This window comes from Pseudonaja textilis, chromosome 4, assembly GCF_049901715.1.
Source record: "Pseudonaja textilis isolate UNSWEBS1 chromosome 4, rPseTex1.2, whole genome shotgun sequence".
In the NCBI taxonomy this organism is placed as follows: domain Eukaryota; kingdom Metazoa; phylum Chordata; class Lepidosauria; order Squamata; family Elapidae; genus Pseudonaja; species Pseudonaja textilis.
In genome coordinates, this window is record NC_141993.1 from 42,600,228 (window position 1) to 42,627,545 (window position 27,318).

The 27,318-nt window shown below is 35.4% G+C and overlaps 2 long non-coding RNA genes across 2 annotated transcripts in view; both read left to right on the plus strand.

Annotated features, from left to right (window-relative positions):
• The window catches only part of LOC148125803 (uncharacterized), a 503,025-nt gene that overhangs the window by 96,180 nt on the left and 379,527 nt on the right, over positions 1–27,318 (plus strand). The gene's annotated exons all lie outside the window — the stretch shown is intronic.
• The window catches only part of LOC148125804 (uncharacterized), a 69,923-nt gene that overhangs the window by 35,924 nt on the left and 6,681 nt on the right, over positions 1–27,318 (plus strand). The window contains exon 2 of the long non-coding RNA XR_015743491.1: positions 25,827–26,133. This is a non-coding gene — a long non-coding RNA (uncharacterized LOC148125804). The remainder of the gene's footprint in view (positions 1–25,826; positions 26,134–27,318) is intronic.

Below are 27,318 nucleotides of genomic sequence, written 5' to 3' on the forward strand. Positions count from 1 at the left end.
GGGCAAATGAAATTGAAGTTGCCTTTGGCCCTGTTTTAATCTATCTTTTTTTTTAAATAGTAAAGGCATATGTCTCTTTTACCAGGCCCTTAACTACTAATGTTTTATCATTAATGTTTTAATTTGCTTCTATATTTTGCATTTTGTGGTGTGCAGTATGTGTTGTTTCAATTGCAAGTCATTTGGGATGTTGATTTCAAACATGAAGGCAGAAAAGTAAATCAATCAGCCCTTCAAAATAATAAATAATAAAAGAAGCCAGGACTTGCTTAACTCTGCTTATTGAATAAACCACAATTGGCTGAGCTCACATGTGTTAAACTAAAATCAAAAGGAAATACATGCTGCGTTAGCAAAATGAGTGAACCATATCAGACTGATAGATTAATTAGAAAACAGCATTGCCAAAGTGAAATTCATTTCTATGGATCAGCTGCTTGGGAAGATTGCTTGGGAAGAGATCTGTGAACTTCAGATTCTGTAGGAAGCTTTTCCGTAAGAAGAACCTTCCAAACTCAATCTTGGCACAAGGAAAAAAGGAAAATAGACATTGTTTAAAAATAGAAAATTGTAGGTTTGTTCAAACAAGTTGTGATGGATAAAAATGTATGTAATGACTTTCCAGAGCAGTGGTCTGATAATGAAAAGTAGATATAATTTCCATCTATTCTACTAGATCAGGGGTGTCAAATTCACGGCCCTCAGGCTGGATGCATCATGTGCTGGCCATAACCACCCTTGGTTTAGCGAAGGGGGAAAAGTTGCAATATGTCATGTGATGATAAGGGGGAAAAGTTGCACTATGTCATGTGATGACAACGGGATACTGCAAGGTTGACACCCCTGTAATAGATCAACCAATTGCAAGGGAATCTACATAACCAGAACAAGAAATCCTATTGAAAAGACAATAGGTAAATGTATGAGCTAGAGTGTTTCTGGAATGTTAAATCGATACAGTCACTAAAAGACAAGGCCTCATACTGTACTCTCCAGTGCTGCTGAAGAAGAATATTAAGCAAGCTGGAGATAAAGTTCTCTGGTAGGTTATGCATGTGAAATCAAATATTGTAGGTCCTTCACTAGTGAATGTCTTGTTAATCTTACTTCATAGCATCTCCCTGGAGGCATTTTTCTCCGTGTCTAGCCCCAGAGTTCACAAAAATTCTCTTGAAAAAAAATATTAACATGTTTAGTTCTGGAACTAAAACCTCCAGTTAAATCAAAACCACTGTAAAGAATTCAAGCAGTTAGAATAATTTTCTAGTAAAACTTTGCTTCTGCTAATGATCAAGTCAATAAAGCACAGGCTACCTTTTTGCTTGCTTTTTTTTCAGATCCTAATCTGTTGCTTATGACCCCTTAGCTTTCTTTACAGTTATGACTACAGCCTTGATCTGTTCATTCTAATTTCTTGGGGGTGGGGGGTGATTCTGTGGATTACAAAAGGTTCACACGCCTGTCAACTTATGGTTAATTAAATAAACCACAGATGTCAAGATTGACAAAACATGCTAAACTGAAACCAAACCAAGCACATTTTGGGTTTAGTGTGATGTGTGAACTCATGTCTGACACTGCTGTTGATGTGCACAAATGAGTAACAGGATAGCAAGTGTTCATTCCTCAGCTAGTATCTAGGAAGGAAACAAAACATTTCGATGATATGCTGGAGTATATCCTTTAAGTTTTATTTTTCAACATTACAGAAAAATTGGAAGCACTATATTTAGTAACCTGTTAAATTGCTAACAAAGCTTGTTTGGACTGGTCTCAGATACAAGGTGCAAATATGCATCTGCATGCACATACTTAAAATATTCATGTTCTAGAGAGTTTTAGGGCAGTTTGAGCTTTGAGTAATTTACAATGGATTCTTTTTCTACTTATGTATACATATATTCCCAACTTACAACAGTTCATATAGTGACTGTTCAAAGTTGCAGTGACACTGAAAAAAGACTTATGACCATGATTTACATTCAGATGCTTGAAAACTGACTCACATTTATGATGGTTGTAGTGTCCCAGAGTCAGGTGATCCCCTTTTGTGACCATCTGACAAACAAAGTCATTGAGGAAACCAGATTCACTTAACAACCATGTTACTAATTTAACCACTGTAGTGTTTCACTTAGCAAATGGGCCAAGAAAAGTCATAAAATGGGGCAAAACTTATTTAACAAATTTCTCACTTAGAAACATAAATTTTAGGTTCAATTCTAGTTGTAAGTTTAGGACTACTTACAGTAGTATTATGCTGCATTATGCTTTGATTAATTTTGCATTTATGTGAATTTAAAAAAATAATTCTTGGAAAAACCTTGATTGGAAAATAGCCTCCTCAGTGGATGGGTTTTATGTCTTAAAAACACAAAGTATCTGTTCCACTTAACTCTTTTAAAAGACAAAAAAATAAAATTTGCTTTTGTTTTACTAAAAAAACACACCCAATGATTTAAAATATATTCCTTGGCAAAATATAGTATCATTCCTTCCAACATGATGGCAACTGGCAGAAGGTGTGATGGTTGGATCAGCAATAGCTCCGCTCTAGAGCTGCTTGTCAGGAGCTGCTGGCTTTGATCTTCTGTTGCCCTGGAGAGCTTTATCATAGGAATTGAGAAACTCCTGATTCTGCCTTATGTCTTGCTCAGTTCTGTAGGAGATTCAGGATTTAAATTTTTGCCAAGCCTTCACCAGGAATTAAATCTCCATTAGCCCAGTCTCTGATAACTGCTGGTTAAAAGAGGCAATAAATATTTCATACTTGACTGTGTTGCATTCCTTGCTGTGTTTATTAAATGGAATTTCTCATAATTTTAGTTATTCATTTAAATAGGTCAGGACTTGACTGTGATTTAAACAAACCACGGAGGAAATAGCCATGGTTAAACATTGTAACAATATGGATTATTAATTTAATTGGCCAGCTATTACTTGTTTTGACTCTGTGCTAACACATTTAGTTCAGTCTCTGGTGGCCTATAAACCAAAAAGGTCATGACTCCAACATTCACAAGAGCAGGAAAAAGAGAATCAGGACTGAGATTATAAGAGAAAATAGAGGAACAGTGTGTGAAAGAAAGAGCAGGAAAAACCAGGAGCTTGCTGGAGGCTGTGTTGGGCAGAGCAGGGTTTATTTAGTATCTGAGCAATAATATCTCCCTCTAAACCATTGTCCTAACTGGAGTTGCTTTCAATCAGTTTTCTCTTAGTTAATATTAAATATGATATACAATGCAAACTGTCTCCAGTCAGCTAAATTATTCATAAATGAATTAAGAAGTTGGTTTTCTCATCATTATTCTTTCCCTTTTTCATAGCATCTTTGCTGAAAATCACTTTGGGATGCTACTTAGAGACAGTGAGTTGAAAGGTGTATTTTCCAAGTGTATATTATGTAATAATGGAAGCAGAGTAAGAGGCAAACCCTTTTCAGCACAACAAAAGCAAGTCCCACTGCTGACTGTTGCTCCTAGTTTTACTGAAAAGCATACCTATTGACTGTAAATGTTTTCACTTGTTCAACGCATCAGGAAAAGTGTGGGGCTCCAGACTCCAATGGGAAGCACTACACACAATACCTTTCCTGAGCCTTTAAGCTAGAAAGTTGTCAAGAAAGCGAAAAGCAATCCAACTAACCCAACCAACTAACAAAACGTAAGTTCTCATTTAATCAGACCCAGTAATTTTGTATAAATTTAAACAATAGTTTCTTAGTTATTTGAAACACAAGTATAACTTCCTTATTTGGACCAAATAGTGAACTCAGATAGGAAGAATATTTAAGTGATTAAAAACAATTCTTGTATTACAATATATTCTGGAGAAGTCCCAAAAAGTCTATTTTCAGGTAAGAATATACTGTATGTATATAAACTCATCTGGAATGAGATTCCCCCTTAAATCTACCCTGTTGGCATTTCGCGAGGCTTGGAAGAACTGGTTATTCTCCTAGACCTTGAGTTTGGATGGATGGAGTAACTAGTTGTTGTTGTTTTCCTGTTTTTGAATTGAGCAACTGAATCCCATCTTGTTTTGTTCTGTATTGTGTTTTTATTGTTTATTATACTGTGACATGTAAAGAGACAGTTTGGAGTCAGATAGTGCCGCCTTGAATTGAATTGAATTAACATATTAAATGATAAAATTTGTGTCCTTCTGGTTTTTCAATTAGCATATAGCATATGTGGAAGCAACCACTTTATAATCACACTGCAATTTCCATCAAAATATTAAAACTTGGATGTGCAATTCCAAATGATAGCATATACAAATGAAAAATACTTCCTCATCATTATCATCTTATTTTTCAACAAATGAACCCATTTGCAGTTCACTTTAAATACCAGTTCAGTTTTTAATATAAAGGATTTTCTTTATTACTTAATAAGATTAAATAAAATTGTCATGTTTGGGAATCAAAGGGATAAAATGTCTGTTATATTTCTTCCACTTCGAACCAAAACATAATTTATATTGATCTAACATCTTCTATAGGTTCCCTCACAATTGGTGACCTTTCAGATAATAGCAACTCTTTTCCCTTAAATAAATACATAATGAATAAATCAATGAACATTTTGAAGATAATTAAATAACAATATTTCAAAGTGAATGGTCTACACCCTCTTTTGAGTAGAATATGCAGCCATGTATCTCACATAGGACTGAAAAAATGTTTTTTTTCCAAAATGTGGGTGTCTATTTTCATATTTGAAATATAGTGAAGTTTGCATTTAGCCTGTGGGGCAGTGGTGGGATTCAAATTTTTCTTACTACCGGTTCTGTGGGTGTGGCTTGGTGGGCATGGTGTGGTTTGGTGGGTGTGGCATGGCTTAGTGGACATGGCAAGGGAAAGATACTGTAAAATCTCCATTCCCTCCCCACCCCACTTACCTGCTTTCCAGCTCCCTTCTCCTGTGCAGGGCAACAAAAAAAGACCCAGCCAATCAGCTGGAACTAGGGTGGCAGAGGATAGATGGGGGCAGGGGCAATCAGAGGTGGTATTTGCTGGTGCTCCAAACTACTCAAAATTTCTGCTACTGGTTCTCCAGAACTGGTCAGAACCTATGAATACCACCTCTGCCCTGAGGTTGGGGAATCAGTTCTGACTGTTTTTTAAGTGATGACTCTGGAACTCCATACTTAAGAAGAAGATCTGGTTTAGCCTAATCTAGAAGCAAATGCCATAAAAATGTTGGATTCATGTTCAGAATAGGTCTTATAGTGAAATTAAAGTGTTTTCTGCTTCTCAACCTATCAAATCTTTTCTGCAATATTCAACTCCCTTGAACACTTCTGGATATAGAACTCAGATTTAGATATTAGCCATTTTTTGCCTTAAAGCTTTCAACTCTTATCATATCTCAATGACAGAATTAGGAATAGAACATATGTAGGTTTTTGTTGATCAAAACAGTTTTGAAAGCTTTTTGAGAATCATTCCAAGAGCCATCATATTACATCTCTCTACATTCCTGGTGAATAAACAACCATATCGAGGTAATTTCACTTATTCCCTTGATATACATGTTAAAAGTGTTTAACGTGAGATTTCCTTATGCTCTCCAAGAGGATCCAGGTAACCCGAAGTTCAATTTTTCCTTTAATTTGCAGCTTCTGAAACACTGTGCAGTCAAGGACCTAAAAGTCACCCATTATTTGAATCGTAATGATATTATGTAAGCCTTAAAATAAGCTAAACAAAATGTGAAAGGAAAGAAACCTGCATATTCCTAATGCCACCATCACCCTTTATAGATGCCAACATTCACTCCCTGTCAAATTTTAAGAACAGTTTCCAACACTAAAAGATTGCCCAGCTATGCTTTATAGCAATTGAATTTCATAAGAAAAGCTCTCACTATGGCCGCAAACAATGAAACTTATATTTCAGTATATTTTAATATATAAAAAATTTGCATGCTCTTCTGGCTACATCAGGATAGTTGAAAATTTGAGTTTGGTATTATTTATTTACTTATTTTATTAAATGTATTGGTTTAAAAATATAGTCACTCCATATCTCCATATTCACACCTACAAGTCATTCTTGCCTGCCTTTCACTTCTGAGAGTACGTTTAACATTCAAAGTCTTTTACACTAAGTGAAATCAGAACAAAATATGATAATTAATCCACTGTGCATTCAAGGGTTCAGGTTTGAGCAGCAGATGGGAAAAGTTGTGGATCATAACCCCATGCAATATTTGACAGAATATCAGTCAAATATAGTTCGTACAGCTTCATGTTTCTGTCACTCCCTCTTATCTAAAGTTAATTTAAAGTGACAAGAACCATGTTAATACTTATCAAAGGGTGATGCAAAGTTTTACAATCACCCCCTTAAACTAATATATATTCACACTCATGCAGTGGTCACACTGGATCTGGCCTCCTTCTCATCCTCCCTGAACAAATTATATGAAGACAGAAATATAAGACAGTACCGGATATTGGAACATACAGCTTTAACAAAACCAGACATCAAAATGGTCTCCTGATCTGGACCTCTAATCTTTGTGAAAGAGGGTCCTTATTTCTGTAAGTGGCCTTAGGATCTGACTAAAGCCTATGGTTTTGCTTTGAGGGTTTCTTTCCTTTTCCCTACTCTTTCTTCCAAATGAATATTGTATCTTTTATTTTCTGCCTAAATGAGTTAAAGCACTGAGTTTTGAGTCTTGTTTTGGTCGGTGAGATTTGCCTCCATCCAAGTGTGCATTACACTGAAGATTTAAAATTTATACCTATCTTCACTAAATTAGGGTAAATTGAACTACTGTAGTTATAAAGCTGTTCTAAAAGTTTCATTCCAGTTCAGGATTACCTGTCCATAAATTATGCCCCACTTGTAAAAAAATTTCCCAGCTTGGTTTTCTCCCTGTTTTAATTAAGATACTATCTGTTAGGATATGTGCAGAGTAACCTTTGTATAAAAAGGATATGCACATGGAAAATAGTTTATGAGAACAGTTATGAAGAAATATACAGCCACACAGAGTTGAACAATTTGTATTAATGTTTACTTGAAGAAATAGCACAGTCCAATAAACAGTCCATGTCATACACGTTTGTACCAGTCCAGAAATATCCAGTTATAAAGTCTACTTACATCTAGTTATAAAGTCTTCTTACCGGTTCCATGTCTTTTACAGCAGACAATATCAAACCATAATACAACAAATAACCTTCGATATCAACAGAAATAATTAAAATAAACAGGGTTAGTCAGTATAGGTCTGGAGTCAGTCAGTATCAGTATCAAGAGAGATCATCAGTGAAAAAGAGAAAGAGAATTAAACCATGATCTATAGCTCCCTCTTATGGCAACTTGTAGCATAACCAACCAGGACACAGCATAATACATTTTTTTCTTAAAGCTACAAACATATATATTTGTAGTTTATATATTGTCAACTCAACTACGTTATTTACATATACATAACACTATCCTTCCTTTGTTATAATTTTACTGGGTAGCCATTTACTGGATAGTCTACACTTTGTGAAGAAGAAATACAGATAACTAAGAACATTACCTTCTCTCTGGAATTGTCATTCTTTTCTCATACAGTTTTAGGAACAAACCAGATGATATCACTGCCAATAGATTATGTCAATACTTCCATCTCTTTTTCCAAATCTAATTTACTTATATTATTAAAAATGCAATTGTGGGTAGATTAACCTAGTTTGCCCCTGTCCTAAGCACATTGTGGTTTATTTGTTTTTGATTTAGCATTATGTTTGAACTGGACTACAATTGGTTGACATTGTATTATTTGGGCTTCTAAAGGACATCATACTTTTATTTAAAATCTTTCCTCTTTGTAACTTCTCTTTAAAATTGCTATTTGGATGGTGGCTTCTTAAGGATGTTGTACAGTTCCTCAGTTGTTATTTTCTATTATAAGATGACTTTATTGACTGAGTCCCTTTTTATTTATTAATTTATATATTTATCATAATGTGTGCCACCTTAATTATTGAAATTATGCAGCTTACATGTTAAGGAAATAAAAGATGGTGGTATTGACACAATTGGTTGGCAGTGGTGTCATCTGGTTTAGGGAAAGATGACAATTCCACTGTTAGAAATCATACAAAACAAAATGGTTAATAATGCATAGACACACAGGATAACCAAGTCAATACAATAATTATATTTTTTTTAAAAAAAGCAGGAATAGAGGAGTATCAAGGAATATCTAGAAGAAGATCACTTCACTGTACCCCAGGATATGATAGAAGAGCCAACAGGACCATACAGAACTCAAGGGGATGCTATTCTATAGGGAAGCTACAGCTATAGCTTCTGTCATCTAATTGTAATAATAAGAATTCTACAATTAAAAATGAACAAATTGGTGTAAGACTGGAGTAAAAAGAAACAAATAATGGGAGCTTAATTAATAATTAAGTCCATAATGGCAATCATAACAATGAGTAGTAGTCACTGCAAATAAAAAGGTAATTTTTTTGTCAAATAAGACTTTGAATAAATGTTATAGAAAATATTTTCTGTGGTTTTCAGTGTGAAACAACTGCTTAATTCTTCTCTAGCTGAAAGAAAATAAATCAGTGCCTCATAACTTTGAGGACCCTCATGGGGAAGCATCTGTAGCACATAGGATCATGTCAAAGAAAATGGTTTTGTATGCACATGCAGCTGGATGTATACACAAGGGCCTTGTGTGCGAGCTTGATGAAAATAAGTTTCATTTTGTTCTTGGCATTTATTTCAAGAAAATAACATAGGACCACAAGTTTAAATCACAAACAAATGCTATTGAACTCAATGGCTGACTTTTAAGTAAACATGTTGGAGAACTGAACATGATCTTACTAAATCTGGTTCAAAATCAATCAAGAAGTGAATACTGAACAAATTACGAAACAGCTAAAAATAAAACTATCCACAGAACTGAGAATAACAGCAGTTCAGATAATAGCTATGCAAGAGAAATCTTTGTTCTATAAAAATACATTCTATGTGATGAAAACATTAAATCTATTTGACAAACATACTAAAAAGATAAAGTAAAAAGTTTGCTTTATCATATGACATTTGTAGCTTTAATAAAAATAGTTGATCAAACCATAACATTTTCTCCCTATCATAGCTGCTTGTAAGCTGATTTACATCTTTGAAACTATTTTACTTTCTACATGTATGATATTTACTTCTGCTATGTGCAATTCAGAGCGTTCACTTAGTTGTTTACAAATATCACAAAATAAAACTATTTTGGAATTGGCATACATTTAAATTAAGAAGCGAATAGCTACTCTACATTCTAGCTTTTATTTAAGAATAAAGTTGAGCGTAATGTTTGGTATTAATGAAAACATACACAGTAAATACAATGTGAGCAATAGCGATTTCAGACAGTGGCTCATGCTGTAGTCTTCTCACAGCTCTACTCTTGCAATGTGTCCTATGTGGGGATATCCTTGAAGACCACTTGACTTGGCACAGTTTAACACTCTCCCCTCCCTCCCCCACTCCTGTTCACAACATCTGTATGAAAATACTGGATATCTTGTTAGTTTGAGGTCTGGTATCACTGATATTCTGATGATACCCAACTCCATTCCAGACCATCCAAGTAGTGGCGTAAGTCTCCTGTTCCAGTGGCTAAAAAGTGGGTAGCTCTGGATGGAGAGGGAAAGATTTAAGTTACTTCTGAAAAGACTGAGTGGCTATGGATATTTGGCTTCCTCAATCCTGGGGAGTTTCTCTCAGTTTTGAACTTTTTTCCATTTATTCCAGGTGCATCATCTAGAGGTCATCTTGGGACACACACGTTTATAATTTCAAGATGCTTACTATGGAGAACACAAAAAGTGATGTTCTATGAAACCAAGTACAATATTATAGAAATCTGTTAGGCATAATGATTGCTTTTAAAGATTCCACATTATCTCTAGACATATAAAAATATCTGGAAAAGCGAGAATGCAGTTCTATAAACCTTTTCAAAATTTGTATGTGTATTTGGTACATGCTCTCAGTCTCATTGTCCACTTAAAAATAGATTTTTTTTAAAAAACCCACTATTACTTCTATTTTCAGTTTACAATGCTTCTTTTTATTCATACCAAACTCTCCACAATAGAACGATTAAAACATTTCCCTGGGTAGAATGTTTTTTTTTTAAAGAGATGGCAAAACTGAGTATAATACACTTTAATCAATAGCATCATGTAGCTATAAATTTAAACTCCTTATTTGCCAAACTATTAATTGTGATTAGAATTTAGTTTTATTTAAGATACTGTAATGAAAGGTTTTTCATCTTGAGATAAGTTTCTTTAGTAAAGAGAAAAAAGAAAATGATCACTATATATACAATGACTAAGAAATAGAAAAGGATGTGACAATTTGAAATATTAGTGACCTAGTTACTGGAGCAGACTTCAAACTTATCTTAGCAACCCTGAAAAAAAAGGACATGATTATTGAAACATTTATGCACGATTTTCTCTGGATTACTTTGCTACACTATATGGGCATTGCTCAGGCTTAAAACTCTTTGTTATTCACCTATGTAAAGGTATCCATCACTATGTTTTTTTTACTTAAATGTATGCAAAATAAATAATGCACTGCTTGACTACAGCAGCAATTGCCAGAAATGATTTCCTACAATGTGGCCAAAAAGACTTTTAAAAAGGGGGAAAAAGCATGCTGGTCAAAGAAATGACAGGAAATAAACTGCTCCTGTATTCCGTTGTACCTTTGTGTCATGCAGGACACTTTAGAAAAGAGATACAGCCTTAGGACCAGAGTAACCCAAACCCCATTAAACATGCATAGGGAGGTTTTTCCAGCCTGCGGTGCTGGGAGTTACATGCCAAGACTCTGTTAACAACAGTAATTGTGCATATAATTTCCTTTGTGTTGCCCTGAAAACTCCCCCATCACACAATTAAGAACTACCTATTATCATTTTATTTTATGTCCAGGAAGGAAAATATACAAAGATCATTCCTGCTTTCTTACATTTGTCTTCTGTGGCATGATATTGGCAAAGAATGAGCAAATCAGATAAAAGACAGACCAGACCCAAGGGTCATTAAATACTCTGTAGCAGTAAGTTAGATTGTGGCACAATAAATTCTCCCTGTATATTACTATATAATATCCAAATTAAAATATGCTTACTGCCAAAAGACAAGCCAGCACATAATACATTTACAAGACAATTAAACATCATCTGGAATAAGATGAGATACAATAGATCACAAAAGCACAAAGCACACTTAAATATTCCCTATATATCTTTCTCTTTTCCCTTTGTCAAAATTTATTTTTCTATGCATCTTTTCTCTCTTTGTGTTTGTCTTTTTGACCTTCTTTTTAAAAATCTTGAACAATAGCAACAGAAAAAGTATTACTGGCAGAAATGCTAACATATTGTAATTCATTGTAGGCCAAGCAAAGACCCAAAGACAATGCGGATGTTAAATGAAGAAATGTGATATTTCCCAAATCTTCCACAGATATTCAGGAACACACATTGTTCTAATGGAAGATTTTTCTTTCTCCATCTCCAGAATTGCATGATCAAAGAAGGGAAATGCAGGGCAAAACTAGAAGAATGTATCTATTTTACAAGTAGAAGTGAAAACTGAATTATCAAACAAAAAAACAGATTGTAACAGATCAGTTATTTACACACATACCCCAAACCCCTATCAAGCTGCATCTCTAGTGTCAGCTGTTCATTGCAATTGGTATCTCTCACTTCAATCCATTTATATTGCAGCCTTTCCAATACTTTCCAGATGAATTGAACTCCTGTCATCGTAATGCCATAAACACTATCCTATGATAATCTATTTGGGTCTATAAATTGTGTCACGAATATCCAATGATATAAGAGCAATAAAATAATAAATAATAATACAAATCTAGAATTGAGACAACAGCAACAGACAGCAAATGTTATCTCAGCGAAGAAGCAGAAGAAAAAATTGATCACCTAGCTAGTTGCTGCAAGATCAGACAGGATTACTACAAACAACAGCCTGACAAAGTAGCAACAATGGCGCATTGGAATATCTGCAAGAAATACTATTTGCCTGCTGGAAAGAACTGGTGTAATTGCAAAATAGATAACCTTTAGAATTCAAACAGACAAGCACCTGATACACAATAACGCAGATTTAACAATTGTTAATAAGAAAGAAAGTCTAGATCATAGACATTGCACTGCTTGAAGACTGCAGAATAGAAGAGAAATAACTGTGGAAAATCACATAATACAAAGATTTGCAACAGAAGTAGTTTCCAAAATTTCCAGAACATCTGAAGACCATTTAAACACCATCAAAATCACCACTAGTCAATTGCAAAGGCAGCTTTACTTGAAACAGCTTACATCCAGCAATTATATCTTCAATACCATCAAACAATAAACTTCTCCCTTTCCCAAGTTCTTGGAAAAAATTTGATAGGTTGATAAAAGTGCTAAATCTAGTCTAAACACCTGGCTGACTGTGATGAACCAATAACAACAAAAACAACAGCAAACAACAAAATAATAATAATAATAATAATAATAATAATAATAATAATAATAATAATAATAATAATTTCACATAATAATGATTATGTGAACCAAAGTACAGAAAAATTGCTGCAGGCTGTGAAAATGGAAAGCATTACAAAAACAACAGAAACAAGTGCAGAATATAAGGAAAAACAGCTGGATGACAGATTAAATGGATGAAAAACCCAAACTTTCCATTGATAGCACTTGAAAACATTGAAGGAAAATGTGACAACAACTTGACATGGGCCTGGCTTAAGAGAGGAACTATCAAGAAAGAAACAGAAGGTTTAATACCTGCTGCTCAAGAACAACCACTACAAACTAATGCCATGAAAGCAAAGATACAAAAATCCATTCACAATCCAAACTGCCGACTTTACAATGACAAAGTTGAAACTGTTTCACACTTAATATCTGAGTGCAGCAAAATTGCATAAACTGACTAAAAAGCTAGACATGATTGAGTTGCTAAATGAATGCATTGGTCATTATGTAAAAAATACGCCCTAATTATATACGAAAAGTCATGTAAACAAAGTGGAAAAAGTTGTTGAAAATGAAATGGTGAAGTTCTTGTGGAACTTTCGAATGCAAAGAGATCATCATTTGGAACACAACACACCAGATATTATGGTTGTCGAGGGCCAAAGCATACAATTTATTGATATTGCTGTACTGGGAGATGCCAGAGTTGAAGAAAAAGAACTGGAAAAAATCACGAAATATCGTGTCCTGGCCATCGAAACTACACGGTTATGGATGAAACTTATAACAGTGATACCCATTGTCATCAGGGCACTTGGTACCATGTCCAAGAATTTTACAAAACATATAAAAAAATTGTAGCTTCCTGCAATAACAGTAGTGGAACTGCAAAAAAAACTGCGCTACTCGGAACATCATATATTTTAAGAAGATACTTGGTTGATACCTAGGACGCTGGCAGCAAGTTGTATCAACCATTAGCACCAGCCACTGGTATTTGTGATACATTTTTAAATGTTCAGTTGACTGAGTTTCATATTTAATGAATAAAAGAGATAATAATAATGTATTATAGTTTGTCTCACAGTCAGCCAGATGTTTAGGTTGGATATAACATTTTTATCCACTTATTGAGCACTTCTATCCCAGATCCTTGGGAAGGATTCGATAGGTGGATAAAAATGCCAAATCCAGATCACCTTGTGACAAGATCGGCAACAGACAAATTTTAATAAATAAAAATAAACATTTTGCTGACTGTGTGAACAACAATAAGCCTCCTGGCTACAGAAGCTTGCACCTCCCTGCCTTCCTCCCTTCAAAATCCATATTTGATAAATCACAAGAATTTGTCATGCAGCACAATAAACTGAAACTAAATAAATGATACTTGACCAATGCAAACCAGTAAGCTTTGTGGATGATTAAATGTTCCACCTGAGTTTCCTATATTTAAATTTAAAAGCTGACCTTCTACATTTAGAGTAGACTTTCTGGTAATCTCCAAATGATTTGGACTACAATTCTCTTGAATCTGAATTCTGACTGGGCTGATGTGGCCAAAGTTCAAAACATCTGCACTGGGGTTTAGTTAACTGGATGTTAGCGTCACTGAGCCTCTTTTAATTTTTTTTTAATTCATCCGGACTCTTCAGCCAATATTTCATTCCTGAGCAGTAAAAGAAAATAATCACAGGATAAAATATCTGTATTTTCTATGTCTTATTGTAATATTCCTAATACATTAGCTCAGTGACTCTTCTGCAATTAAAGGATGATATCTTTGAGTCATTTCCACCATTCCAGGTCTCAGTTTCCTACTGCTACTGTTGCAAGATTTCTGTTTTTCCCATCATGGCAAAAACTTGAAGCACAGATAAGTTGATAAGTTGGCTGGGGATTCAGTTTGCATCTATTTGATAATGCTGTTAGAAAATAGATTAAGCTCATTAAAATGCACTTTATATACAACAGGAAAAAAAAAGAAATGTATATAATTCTGATGACTAAGTCACAAGAGATGGTACTCAGAAACTTGATAATGACATGTATCCTTTCGTGTTGAGTTAGAAGAAGTTGGAGATATTTTGGGAGAAATGAAATGAAAGAAAATAGAAAACACTGATGCCTTGCTGTATTTTGTGATTCTCCTGGAAAGAACACTATCCGTCCCTGGTGAGATATAGATGTTCTTGGTGAAACAGTTCATATATTTGAACATCAGGCAAAAAGAAGACGCAGATGCTTAGTTGCTTATGTGTCCAACCACAGGGCAAATGAAATACTTGTTATTGTCCTTTTCTTTCTCCTTACCATTTTGACAACGCCAAGACTCTCAAATGTTTCACTTCAGTGTTCTCTAGGATACTACAAATCTCTGCTTGATTTATCTAGCCTCCTTTTGAGTTTAACTTTTTGAAACAAATCCAAATCAAATATACCCATCCACCCTCTCTTTTTCTCAAACACTGATGCACCAAGACCACAGTTGCTAGATTTTATTATATTCAGTAGTGGAAAAGCATTTGGTTTTTCTTTTTGCAAAGGTTGTTCTGGAATATCATTGAAGAGCTGCATAGCAATTTTTCCCTTAGTTTTTCAAAACTAGAAGTACATTCTAGATTCTCTCACTTCGTTGTGGATTTGAGTAAGTGTGGTGCTTTTTTTCTGTGCAGTACAGTATAAAAATGTAGACCCAGTATAATTAGAATTTCAGGCATGGCCTGTGGGATCTAGTGATTTGGACATATTTTATTTAACTGGCTTAGTAAAAGGTAATATTCAGCAGCTGTGATCTATAGCAGAATTACAATTTTCAGGGTCAAGGAGGGATTTTGATATTAGGAGGTTGGGCAGAATTGCTGTAAAATCTCATGAGCTGTGGTTAAAAATAAATGAGAAAATAGGTTATCCAAGAGTCATTGTAAGAGAAAAATCAATAGGCAGTGTCTATTCACTTGGGCGATCAAAATCCTTGAAATTTGAACAAAAGTTTCACGTTTAGTGGGCTATAGGTTTTGAAATAAGTATGAAATGCTCAGCGGATACAAATTCATTGTGCCCTGCATTCAAACAAGATGGAGCAAATCTTTTAAAGAATGTACTTTTTTCTTTTTAGTACTGGATATTAGCTACTAAATTAGATTTGTAAAACAGTTTCCAATGAAACTTCAGCAGCAATTTTAGCTTGTTGATAAAAAATTTCCCATTGAAAATATATTTATAATTTCACCCTCCTCTGATTATATCAGTCTATGTTTATTGCCACATAAGTACACTCATATGCTGCCCTTTAAAATAAAGAGATATGATAAATTTATCATTTCTGCAGCAAAAGACAATAAACAGAGAATAGAAATGATAGAATTGGTAACATTTCTTCTTATTTATTCATTTATCTAATTTATATTACCGCCCATCTCACCAAAAGCAACTCTGGGCAATGTACAATCTAAGAATATTAAATGAATATGTAAAATTACTATTATCATTAATTATCAAAACATTAAAAACTATAAAAACAAAACAAAAAAGTAGAAAATGGGCAAGTGTGAGTAATTCTGATTTCAATTGACTGCCTGCTACAATGCAGATATTCAAAGCAACGGCAGGCTTTTTAATATAATTTTTAATCTTGTGAGTTTAGCTATCAAAAGAAGACAGAACAAGAATCATTTTCTTATGTTCATAGCCTTTCCTTTTATATATGTTGCTAGGTAGGATGTATATACTTCCATATACATATACACAGGAAGGAAATGATTCTCAAAACTACTTTTTGAATTTTGTGATCTTATTCCCAAATACCAGGCTCTGCTTTCATTTTGCAGGCCATGGGATTGTTGTGGTCTGCTGGCAGCCTACGGAAACAGCAGCAGAGTCAGGCAGTGAGGAGGAACATGGGCCAGTCCGGGAGTCTGGGGAGTACTTGGCGAGGGTCCTGCATCTGATACAGAGATGGGCCAGGGCTATCTGGGAGTTATGTGCTGACAGTGGAGCCGCCAGAATCTGACAGCAGCAAGTCAGAGGAACAAGGGGAGCCTGTTCCCAGTGCGTACATGCACAGAGCTGCCAGAAGGCAAGAACAGTTAAGACAAAAGGGGTGACTCAGGAGTAAGGGTTTGAGATGATTGGCCCTCCCATAAGACATAAAGGGGGAGCAAAGGAACATGAACCTTTGCAGGAAGCAACTTTGTTTGTACTGATCAGTTTGAAACAGTGGTGGGATTCAAAAACTTTTACCACTGGTTCGGTAGGCATCGCTTGGTGGGCATGCTTTGGATGTTTGCATACACTTTGCGCACACATGTGTACCAAATACACACTTTGCGCAGGCACAGAGGTGTTTGCACAGGCACAGAGGTGTTACAACTCAACTCCTGCAAGCCTGCATTCTCCCCGTCACTTCAGCAGCTGCGGCACAGCACTCTTCTGTGCCGCACAAAGCAGCTACGCTTCAAACGCAGAAGATAAAGGTAGGTATGGGAGCCCAGGCAAGCAGGTGGGCCCAACAGCAGAGCAGTGGAGAGAACCAGTTCAGTCTCTGCTGCTCATCACCGCTACCAGCAGGACCGGTAGCATACCACCACTGGTTTGGAACCTGAAGCTCTGTGTTGAATTTGTGCTCCGTTTGGCCTTGTATAACTAATTGGAAATTTAGTCATTGGCAGCATTTCAAGGAAGATAAAGGTGTGTGCTTATCCTTAAAGACTTTGGCAGACTTCTATGGGACTATTTACAAACTGAGACTCATTATGGGCTGTGAGTGACTAAAATTCAGAGCCGTTGAAATAAAGAAAAAAGGGTTTTGGGACCAACGTGTGTTTGTTAGTGTCTCAATAACCCTTGGTCAGAAGAGGGATACAGAAAATTCTGAATCTCAGCCTTTGCAAATAGTCCCCGCGATATGTTGAGCTACAAGTCCCATTATTTCCAGCTAACGTGGCCATTAAAGAACTGCATGTTTATCTCTGAATAGTAAATCAGAATCAGATAAAATCACTGGTTCTGCATTTCTTTCAGAACTTGTTTTATTTAAGATAACTATATATCCCCCAGGAAACTAAGATAAAAAAATCCACATTATGTGTTTTTTTTTAAATCAAAAATATATTATACACAGATAAATACAATGAAATGCAATTCTTCATCTGATACACTTAAACAAGGACCAATACATAACTACATATTCCATTTAGTTCTCAGAGATATCTAAAAGCATCACTTTAGACATGTTAGACCTGGCAAACATCAAATGCACACTTAAGTTTGAGAAGAAATTAAGCTTTCTAAGTAATGCAGCAATACTTAGCAAGTCAAAAACTATGGCCTCTGATACAAAATATATTGACACAAAGATTGGTAAATGTTGCTTCTGATGGAATGAAAAAAAAATGAAATTAAACAAACTTTTCTTTGCCATCTGACATAGACACACATGAGTAAGCCAGTAATTAGTTTTAACTAAAAGTGGAAAAATCGTACTATTCATTGAAAGCTAGGCAGTTAAACACTTTAAATGGAATATAAATACCTTATGTTATTCTCTGCTTCCACACCAAAATTACCAGATAAATGTAATCTGTTTGTCATTACAAACCATGAAATTATCATTATTTAGAATGGATATTTATCTCTTTGTTACATACCTAAGGTAATTAGTTAATAGCTCTTTCAGCAGTTAACATTTCCATATACTAGTATTGATTAAAAGGTAATTGAAGCCACAGTTGAATTGGTTGACTAATAATCAATTGAAATATAATTTCAGCCAAAAAGAGCAACTTTAACAAAGAATGTTGCTCATCAAAAGAAGCACATTTTTATTGCTATGAATACTAATTTGTCTCCAACTTCCTCTTCAGTACCAAAAATTATTAGAATGACAGCCTTACAAGCTCTCTTGAAAAACAGAATTGTGGGAGAAACCTTAATTGCTTTAAATCAAAGAGATTTTTTTTAGCTACCATGGAAATCAAAGATTTCATTACAAACAGTGATTTGGAAGACTTCACATGATTAAAATAGTCCTAGATTTGGCCTATGGAACAAGATAGATGCTCCTCAGTGGAATAAGACGTCACACAGTAATCTATACCAGTGGTTGAGCTTTTGTCATGCCCCTGTCGGAGCCTGAATCTGTGGAGGAGGACAAGCCAGAGCTAGAGCCAATGGAGATTGAGAAGGTGGCTTCATTGGCTTTGGAGGAATGTGGGGAGGAGCAAGCTGAGGCTACCCACAGCTTGTGAGCAGGGAGGAATGGAGGCAGGATGACTGAGAGGGCAAGCAGTGGACATGAGGACTGATAGAGCTCAGGCGATGAGCAAGGGCTGCCCCCTGATGATCTCTGAGCACAGAGAATAAAGAGAAGGTGCGAACAGCACAGGCTGGCCCAGAGGAGAGCACCCCCCTTCTTCACAAGGCTTACTTGAGGACTGAGATTTAAGGAGATGCTGTGGAGAGGGGCATTTGTCGGGAACAAACACTGAATTGGTAGAGTTTGGTGTGCCAGTACAGACATTTGGAGTTTGCAGGACTGCTTGCTTCTTCTCTACTTGTGGACTCAGTGCCTTCTTCCTGATTTTGTGGACTCATTGTTTGTTCCTTGTTTCGTGGACTCTTTTCCCTGTTCCTTTGTTTTGCTGGACTGGGTGCAGCCAGAGGCTGCCATGTGTTCGTGTGTGCGCTTTGCTCTGGGACTTGAAGTCAAGAACATGGGAGTGTTTGAGGGGACATTTGGAGCATTAAAGGGGACTTTGAACTCTCAGCTGGCTGTGTGACCTTTGTGCCTTGACCTAGGTCATCACAGCTGTAATGTTTTTATTTATTTTTATTCCACGTTATTTTATAAATAAAACAGAAAACGAAACATACCTAATAATATTTCCTTTTCCTATTTTATCCACAACAATTCTGTGAAATCCCAAAGGTGCTTTCCTTTAAAAGGCAACTGGACTTTCTTGTTTTGCTTGAAGACATTTTGCTTCTCATCCAAGAAGCTTCTTCAGTTCTGACTGAATGGTGGAGAATGGAAGGATTGGTCATTGAGGCAACTGGAGGTTTATCTGTGCCCTCAAGATCACCTGAATCCTGCGGTCTGAATTTCCCCTCTGGAAATCATATTCCTGCACCATTCAAAGAGTATTCATCCCAAAGTGCATGAGTTACGTCTATGGTCCATGGTGAGAACAATACATGCCATAAGATCTTGAACAGGTTATTTGAAGAACTGTCTTCTCCCTAGTTACATCCATTCAACCCATCAGAGTGGGAAGGCAGGGAATATTGAGTGGAAAGGCAGGGTCTCATTTCCTAAGGAGGTACATCTGGCGGGACCCAGAAGAAAATCCTTCTCTGTGGTGGCTCTCTCCCTGTTACATTAGATATTAGACTGCCCCCCTCTTTTGCAAGGCCTGAAGGCCTGGTTTGCCAATGGGCCTGGGAATCCAGAGTGGCTTGTTTGACATTGCCGTCACCATTTATACATTTATACAATATATGTACAATATACATTTATACAATATACAGTCACAAATCTGGAATATTGTATAGTGATTTTATTGTTTTCTTCTGTGTCTTTGTACGTTAGGCAGAACAGCACGCCATCCCTATCATCTGATAGCCTTGCCACTTTGTTCTATTCCCAATGATTACCTTCATGGCCTTGAAACCAGAAAAAAGAATAGTTTCCTTTGTAGTTAGGAGCTGAAATACCAATTTGGTAGTTAAGCACTCTGGATATAACATTCCAGAAATGAGGCATAAATGCTAAAAGTTCCAATTGAATAGGTAAAGGTGGAGTCATGTACCAACATGAAATCCTGAATGTGGAATCTATGCAGCTGAGGTATAATGTGTCTCTATTAAGGTTAGTTATCATATAGTTAGAGTAAAACATTTTGTTATCCAATTTTTCCATTATTAAAACAAGAGAGAAATGAAAAACTAGCCTTCCATCTAAAAGAATTGGGCATCTGGCCCTTAGCATATCATTTGCAGGGGAAAGAAATAAAGATTTGAACTAAATCTCGCTAGTAATAATCTTGAATTAGAGTCACAATAGTTTCTTGAATTTTTTCATTCTTGCTTCTTAGCTTTTGTAAAAAAAAATATGTCCCATCTGGAATCATTGGGTTCTTGTGTGGCTTGTTTTAATTGGTTTTACTCCAGCCTGACAAGATGAGGCCTGACATTCTATGGTACTGGTGATGAATAAAAACTGGAAAATTGTGTAAAGAGGACCCCCCAATCCCATATAGGAAAATACACAACTGAACTAACCACTTGTCAGCAATGCTAACTGCATGAACCTGTAGCTGCAGACAGATCTTTTGAAGATTTCCTCAACATGAAGACAATTGACAAATTACTCATAGTTTGAACATCCATTTGTGCAACAAAGTGGAGCTTGGGCTTGATATATTAGCTAAAGCATTGCCTTTGTTTGGCATGTGGACCATATACTATAACGTTATATGCTGAATTGCTATAAAATGTAAACTATAAAATGTGGACATCAAGCTACCCAAATTCACCATTTGGCCATTTCATTCACCAGCTGTGGTTGAAATGTGTGGGTGAAACATGATCATAGTTGTGCTAATTGTTGTTGGTTATTTATGTCTCAGTTGCTACTGTATATGTATTGTGATTTTATATTGTTTTTAACCTTGGTTTTTAAGTGTGGTTAGCCACTCAGTGTCACTATATTTGAGACTGGCAGCCATATATATTGCACAAATCCATAAACATTTTATTAAAAAAAAAGCAGGTTATGTAAAAGCCCAAAGTTCATTTATATACCATTTATATGTATTTAAGCTGGATCTTGAAGCTGATATAAGGTCTTGAGATAGTCCAGACAAGAAGCACAACCAAGAGCAAGTATTTGTGTCTTCCTCCCTTTGTAGTCTTTGGAAGGTTAAGGAGGGTGCACTCTGAAATGTTTCCCTCACCTGTGGCCTGATATGCCTCTTATCAGGCTTTGCGCAAACTGTGGGTTTTCCTCCTGCCTCCCAAGGTGTTTCCCAAATATTATCATAAACCCAAATTTGAACTTCTCAGTGATGTATGACACTGTTGCTCTCTCAACGAGCAGCCATTGCTACAAGAGGATAAGAGTCCTGCAGGGTAGGACATCGTTAATAACATTTCAATAATTCATTTTTATAGCTGATTTTTACTTATACATTTTCTGTAACTTATTAACAAAAAAACCCCTCTCAGTCACTTCAGTAATTCTGTCTTCACCAATCAATTTTTTTTTCATTATGAAATATTAGAAAGGGAGGGGGGTATTTAAAGTATGTATTTTTTTCAAAGTTAAAACGTATTGTAGGTAATCCTTGACTAACAACAGTTCATTTAGTGACTGTTCAAAGTTACAGTAGCACTGAAAAAAGTAACTTATGGCTGTTTTTCACAGCTACAAACTTTTCAACATCCCCATAATCATGTGATCAAAATTTAGATGCTTGGCAACTGGTTCTCATTTATGATCATCGCTGTGTCCCAAGGTCATCCTTTTGCGACCTTCTGACAAGCAAAGTCAATCGGGAAGCCAGATTCATTTAACAACAGGGTACTCACTTATCAACTGAAGTGATTCACTTAACAGCAGAGGCAAGAAATGTCATAAATGGAGCAGTGGAGCTAAACTCACTTAACAAGTGTCTCACTTAACAAGAGGCTCAGTTGTGATCACAAGTCAAAGACGACCTGTATTGGAACAACTTATTAAGTGACAAGTTATTTATTTAATTTACCATATTCCTAAACATTTTTAGCTGCTATTCCTAAATTAAAAAAAGACTTCCAAAATACATTTAGGAAATATGCATCATGGTGCTTATCTAAAGAAAAAAGATACTCAAAGACCATATACTTCATGCAATACTAAAAACTATAGCTGAAAAAAGTAATAAATATATATATAATATTATAATATATAATATATATATATATAATAAAACTATAATTTCACATACATTTCTTTATATTCTCAGAATGATTGCTATTTGCAGTTTCCATATTGATTCCAACAGCTTACTTCATTTGCCTTTACTACAGTTCCCAAATGCCACTTCAAACAAACTTGTAGATCAATCTTATTTTCAGAAGTATTAATGATTGAAGTTCATTGTGCATACACTATACCATCTCCAGCCACTATGGTTTTTTTAATATACAATATATGGGCAAAGGTAATCATAAATATGTCTTTGAGAGGGAATAAGTGAGAATGTTTATTTCACTTGGGTGATGTCAAGAATTACAAAGATGCTCTTGATTGAAACCTATTCATTAAGCAAAGTTAAGGCATTGCTTATTTCAGTAATGGGGTTAAAATTTTCAATCACAATCTAATTTTAGCATAAAATATTTTAATACCCGTCATCCTTGGGCAGATACTCAAGTTCTGGTGCCTGCTAGCAACAGCCATTTATTGTTTCTTCTTTTAAGGAAAAAAAAAATCTGATGGACAGAATCTCTACTACTTTTGCATCTTAACATAATTTCCTACTACTAGTGAAATACTCACCTGATTGTGTAATGATAAATAGCAAGTGATTATTGTTGTTATCATAAAAAAAATCTCATTTTTTTTGATGAATGACAAAAAGAAAAAGAAACGTCTGTTCTTTCACAGCCAGAAAAGGATCTTGGGATGGTCAAAGTATCATTTAGTGTTATTTTGAGCAACACATTCAAATATTGGTCATCTTTGCTTACCCATTACCAACCACCATTGGGACCTACAATGCTGTCATTAAGGGCAATGGTCACTAAATGAAAAATCACAATACTATGCCAGACTTACAACCTCACTTCTGTTTCCATTATTAATCAAGATGTAAGACAATATGTGAGCATAACTTGCAATTTTACTTCCACGTTCTCCATGAACCCAATTGTGATGCTTGCAAATGGCAATCACATGACAGCAGTACACTGCAACGGCTCTAAATGCATGCCAGTTGTGAAGCATTCCAGTGACAATCACACAATCACAGGATGCTGCAATTCCTGTAAATGTGAGGATTGGTTGCTGGTTTTTATCTCAACTGTTGCAATTTTTCATGGTCACTAGAAAACACAGTAAGCAAACGCTATCTGCAGTGGTTCCTTGCATCTTATGATGCTTAAAGCAGCACTGGTGCTCCCAACTCTCGCCAAACAAACTCTTTATATCACATAAAGCAGGCAAAAAATCTTTAAATTTTGAAATAGACTTGAAAAGTAATATTTTATCCGTTTTCATACAAATCATTGAGAGTAAATAATGTCTTCAGCTGTCCTGGCATCATTATTTATTTCTGTGTAAAGACAATTCAGTTCATTGACAAAATCGCTTTGTTATGCAAAAAAATGCATTAGACTATCAACGCCTCAGGATACACATACTTGGCCAAATAAGGCAACATGCGCTTTCAGTTACTGAGCTAAACAACAATATTTTTAAAACTAGGGGGTGTCTTTTTTGATTTGTCAACAACGATTTTTAATTGTCTTTATTGAGAGATGTGTTGTGCATATGGTGCTCTCTTCTGGCTACCTTTCTAATCTGTAACATGTAAATTCATAAGATATATATATGTATATGTATGTGTGTGTGAGTGTAGGTATGTATGTATATATGTATAAAGACAGATAGACAGACAGACAGACAGACAGACACATTTGAACAATGGTGAGACTTCTCTGTTGGCTATATTGTTAAAACAGAAATCTAAGTTTAAAATTGTGCATATCATTCCAATAATGACATTATTGTGCTAAAACAGCAAGGTTTGTCTTTTCCTCATATGGATACTCAGAATTACATTGATCTATTATAAATGCACTAAAGTTATTTTGAAGAAAAGGGGCTCTTTATATAATTTTTTACTTGAAAAAAGCTATAGATAGGAGAAAAAATCAACAAGTTTTGTTGTCTTGGATCTGGAGTGGATTGAAGGAAGACTGTGAAATCATCTAGGATCTGGGAACAGGAGAACATCCTATTGCCATAAAAGTTAAACAGATCTTACCAGCAAGTCCTCCATTAGGGCATAAAGGAGACAGGCATCCTGCTGTTGTGAGTTCCACCTTCCAAATTAATAATGTGCATTTATATTATCCCTCTTCAAAGCTATATGATACCACAACTATTATATAATCTTGGGCTGTAAATACTATACATTAATTATGCATTATGTTTTCTAAAATCTTGATCCATTAATCAGTCATGTTTATTGGGTGGAAATGTCTCTATAATCATCATAAACTGGCATTCCTGTATTATCGTTTTCTGGCCTTATTTAATATTGAGGTATTCCTAAACTGTTCAAAATCAGATACTTCTCCGCTCAGTGTAAACAAGATTGGTTCTGAAAAGGCTGGAACTGTTACTCCACTCACTAAGCAGACAAATGCTATTAATCAGAGTTTTTAGTTATTCATGTAAACTTCTTCAAATCAGAAAGTAATTTGTGAATCAAACACCATAAACCAAATATTGATGGCCCGAAATTGTTAACCTGCAGAAAACAGCTTATCAAATGAACTCTGACAAGTTTAGCAGACTTACATTTCTCATAGAACATCATTATAAAGGACATCAGATATGTTAGTTGTCTGCCTTCATACAGCATTTGGATATTTTACATTTCAGCCATTACTCAAATTCTTGAGACAGATTTATTCTGGAACGGAAAGCCAACTTGGAGAGGTTGATAGAATTACCAGGAAGAAACACATGATTGTTCAAAAACTTTTTCATTATTGCATTAAAGAGACACATGAGAATTCCATAACTAAAGACATTTTTGGGGAATTTTCCTGAGACATAATTTTACATTGCCTTTCTAATTACAGATTCTTATATTAAAGTTGAATTAGACCATCTGCTTCTGAGGATTTTACCATTTTGTAGCAAATAAGTAAGAATCACCAGACTTGAAACATTCACAGTATCCATTTTGTTTTTACTAGGCTGCCCTTCACATCTGAGCATAGTTCAGAGTTATTTGGACTCTTTCTCTAAAATCTTGCAAGTGACCTGGTCTGAGAAGATATATTTTTCCATGTAATTTGTTCTTAACTAGGTTCAAAATTCATTTTGTTTTGTTTTTGTGACCGTACCAACTTCTACATTCATTTTAATTTAGAAACATCTTGTCATTTTGTACAATCTTTATTGAATATTTAATTTAATTTGATATTTTTTGTATAAGTTTTACAGAAAGAAATAAAAAAAGAGGAGGGGAGATTGCCTATATGTATTCTGGATTCCAGAACTACTTAACAGGCCATCCACAGTTGATGACAATGTTTTATAAAGCTTAGCTCCAGATTTGAATACCCTACACATGCCTCCTTCTACTGATGAGAACAAGAAATCAATCTTGCAGATGAACTCAAGTAAAGCAACAGGGCAATTCCAGTTGAGATCTACAAAGCAATAGACACATACAACTTAGAGAACATTTCAAGACTTCTTGGAAGACACTTGATCAACAGAGGATTGTGGCTCTCCATAAAAATAAAGGAAGAAAATCAGACTGCAGAAACTATAGAGGTGTCTCTCAGATGACTATCACAGGTAAAATCTTTGCCCACATTTTCCTTGTCACTGTCTCAGAAAGGAATCTCCTAGAGGTACAATGTGGCTTTTGTCCGGAATGGACAACCATATTTTCTATGAGGTAAGTCTAGGAAAAGCACATCAAACAGAACAAAAGACGATGATCTGCACTTGATGCTGAGCAAATTCTCACACTTTCTTTGTTCTTCAGAACATTACTGAAGTCTTTTACCAGCTCATGCCAAATACCAAAACTACAGAACCAAACATCACTGTTGACAACTCCTAGCTGACAAATGTAAACAGCTTGAAATACATGCAAAGTATCATCTCTACTCTGAGGTCACCAAGGCAAGCCTGAGGTGACTGCATATTAAAATGCTAATCAACACAAAATCCATATCTCCACAAAGTTGAAAGTCTACTGAGCTGTGATTACCCCTTTTCTCTTATATGGATGAGGCCTGGCTTCCGTACACAAACGGCACATCAAATAACTGGATAAATTTCACATGTTCACTTTCCCTCCTTCCTCAGAATTCATTGACAAGACCATGTCAGAATCCACCAGCTTTGAGTCCCTGATCAGAGCTCAGCTGAGATGGTAGGAGGCATCATCAGAATGGATTATAATCAGATAGGAACTAGGAATCTTTGCCACTATTTTCTTCCTAGTGTCAAAGGGTAACTGTCGCAAAGTCACCCAGATTACTTTGTGGTTGGATTAGATTGATCTTGAATGGTTTCCTGATTCTTCCCACTCCACATTTCTTACACACTGCAGTTTAAAAGATTAAAAACATTTTTGAATCATAAAAAGAGAGATTGGGGATGGAGAACAACTAACAATAGTTGTTCCATAAATTCCAAAACCCTCAATACACACCAATGATTTTAGCTTACACTGAGACTGCCATGAATAAGTTGTGAAGATGGATTTGAGCTTTAAATAAGGAGGGTGGTGGTAGAAATTGTTTCAAGCCAACGTAATAACTGACTTCTAAAACTGTAGCAATGATTGGTAGAATGGTCAAGCATAATTATTTATGTTATTGTGCCCGGGTAAAGAATGCATCACAGATAAGAAAGAGAGAATTCTGCTTGGAAATAACTTTAAAAATCTGCTTTAAAAAGTAACAATAGAAAGGAAAATTGCTTTCAACAAAACTGGATGGGACAATTAATATCTGAAAGAAAAAAATG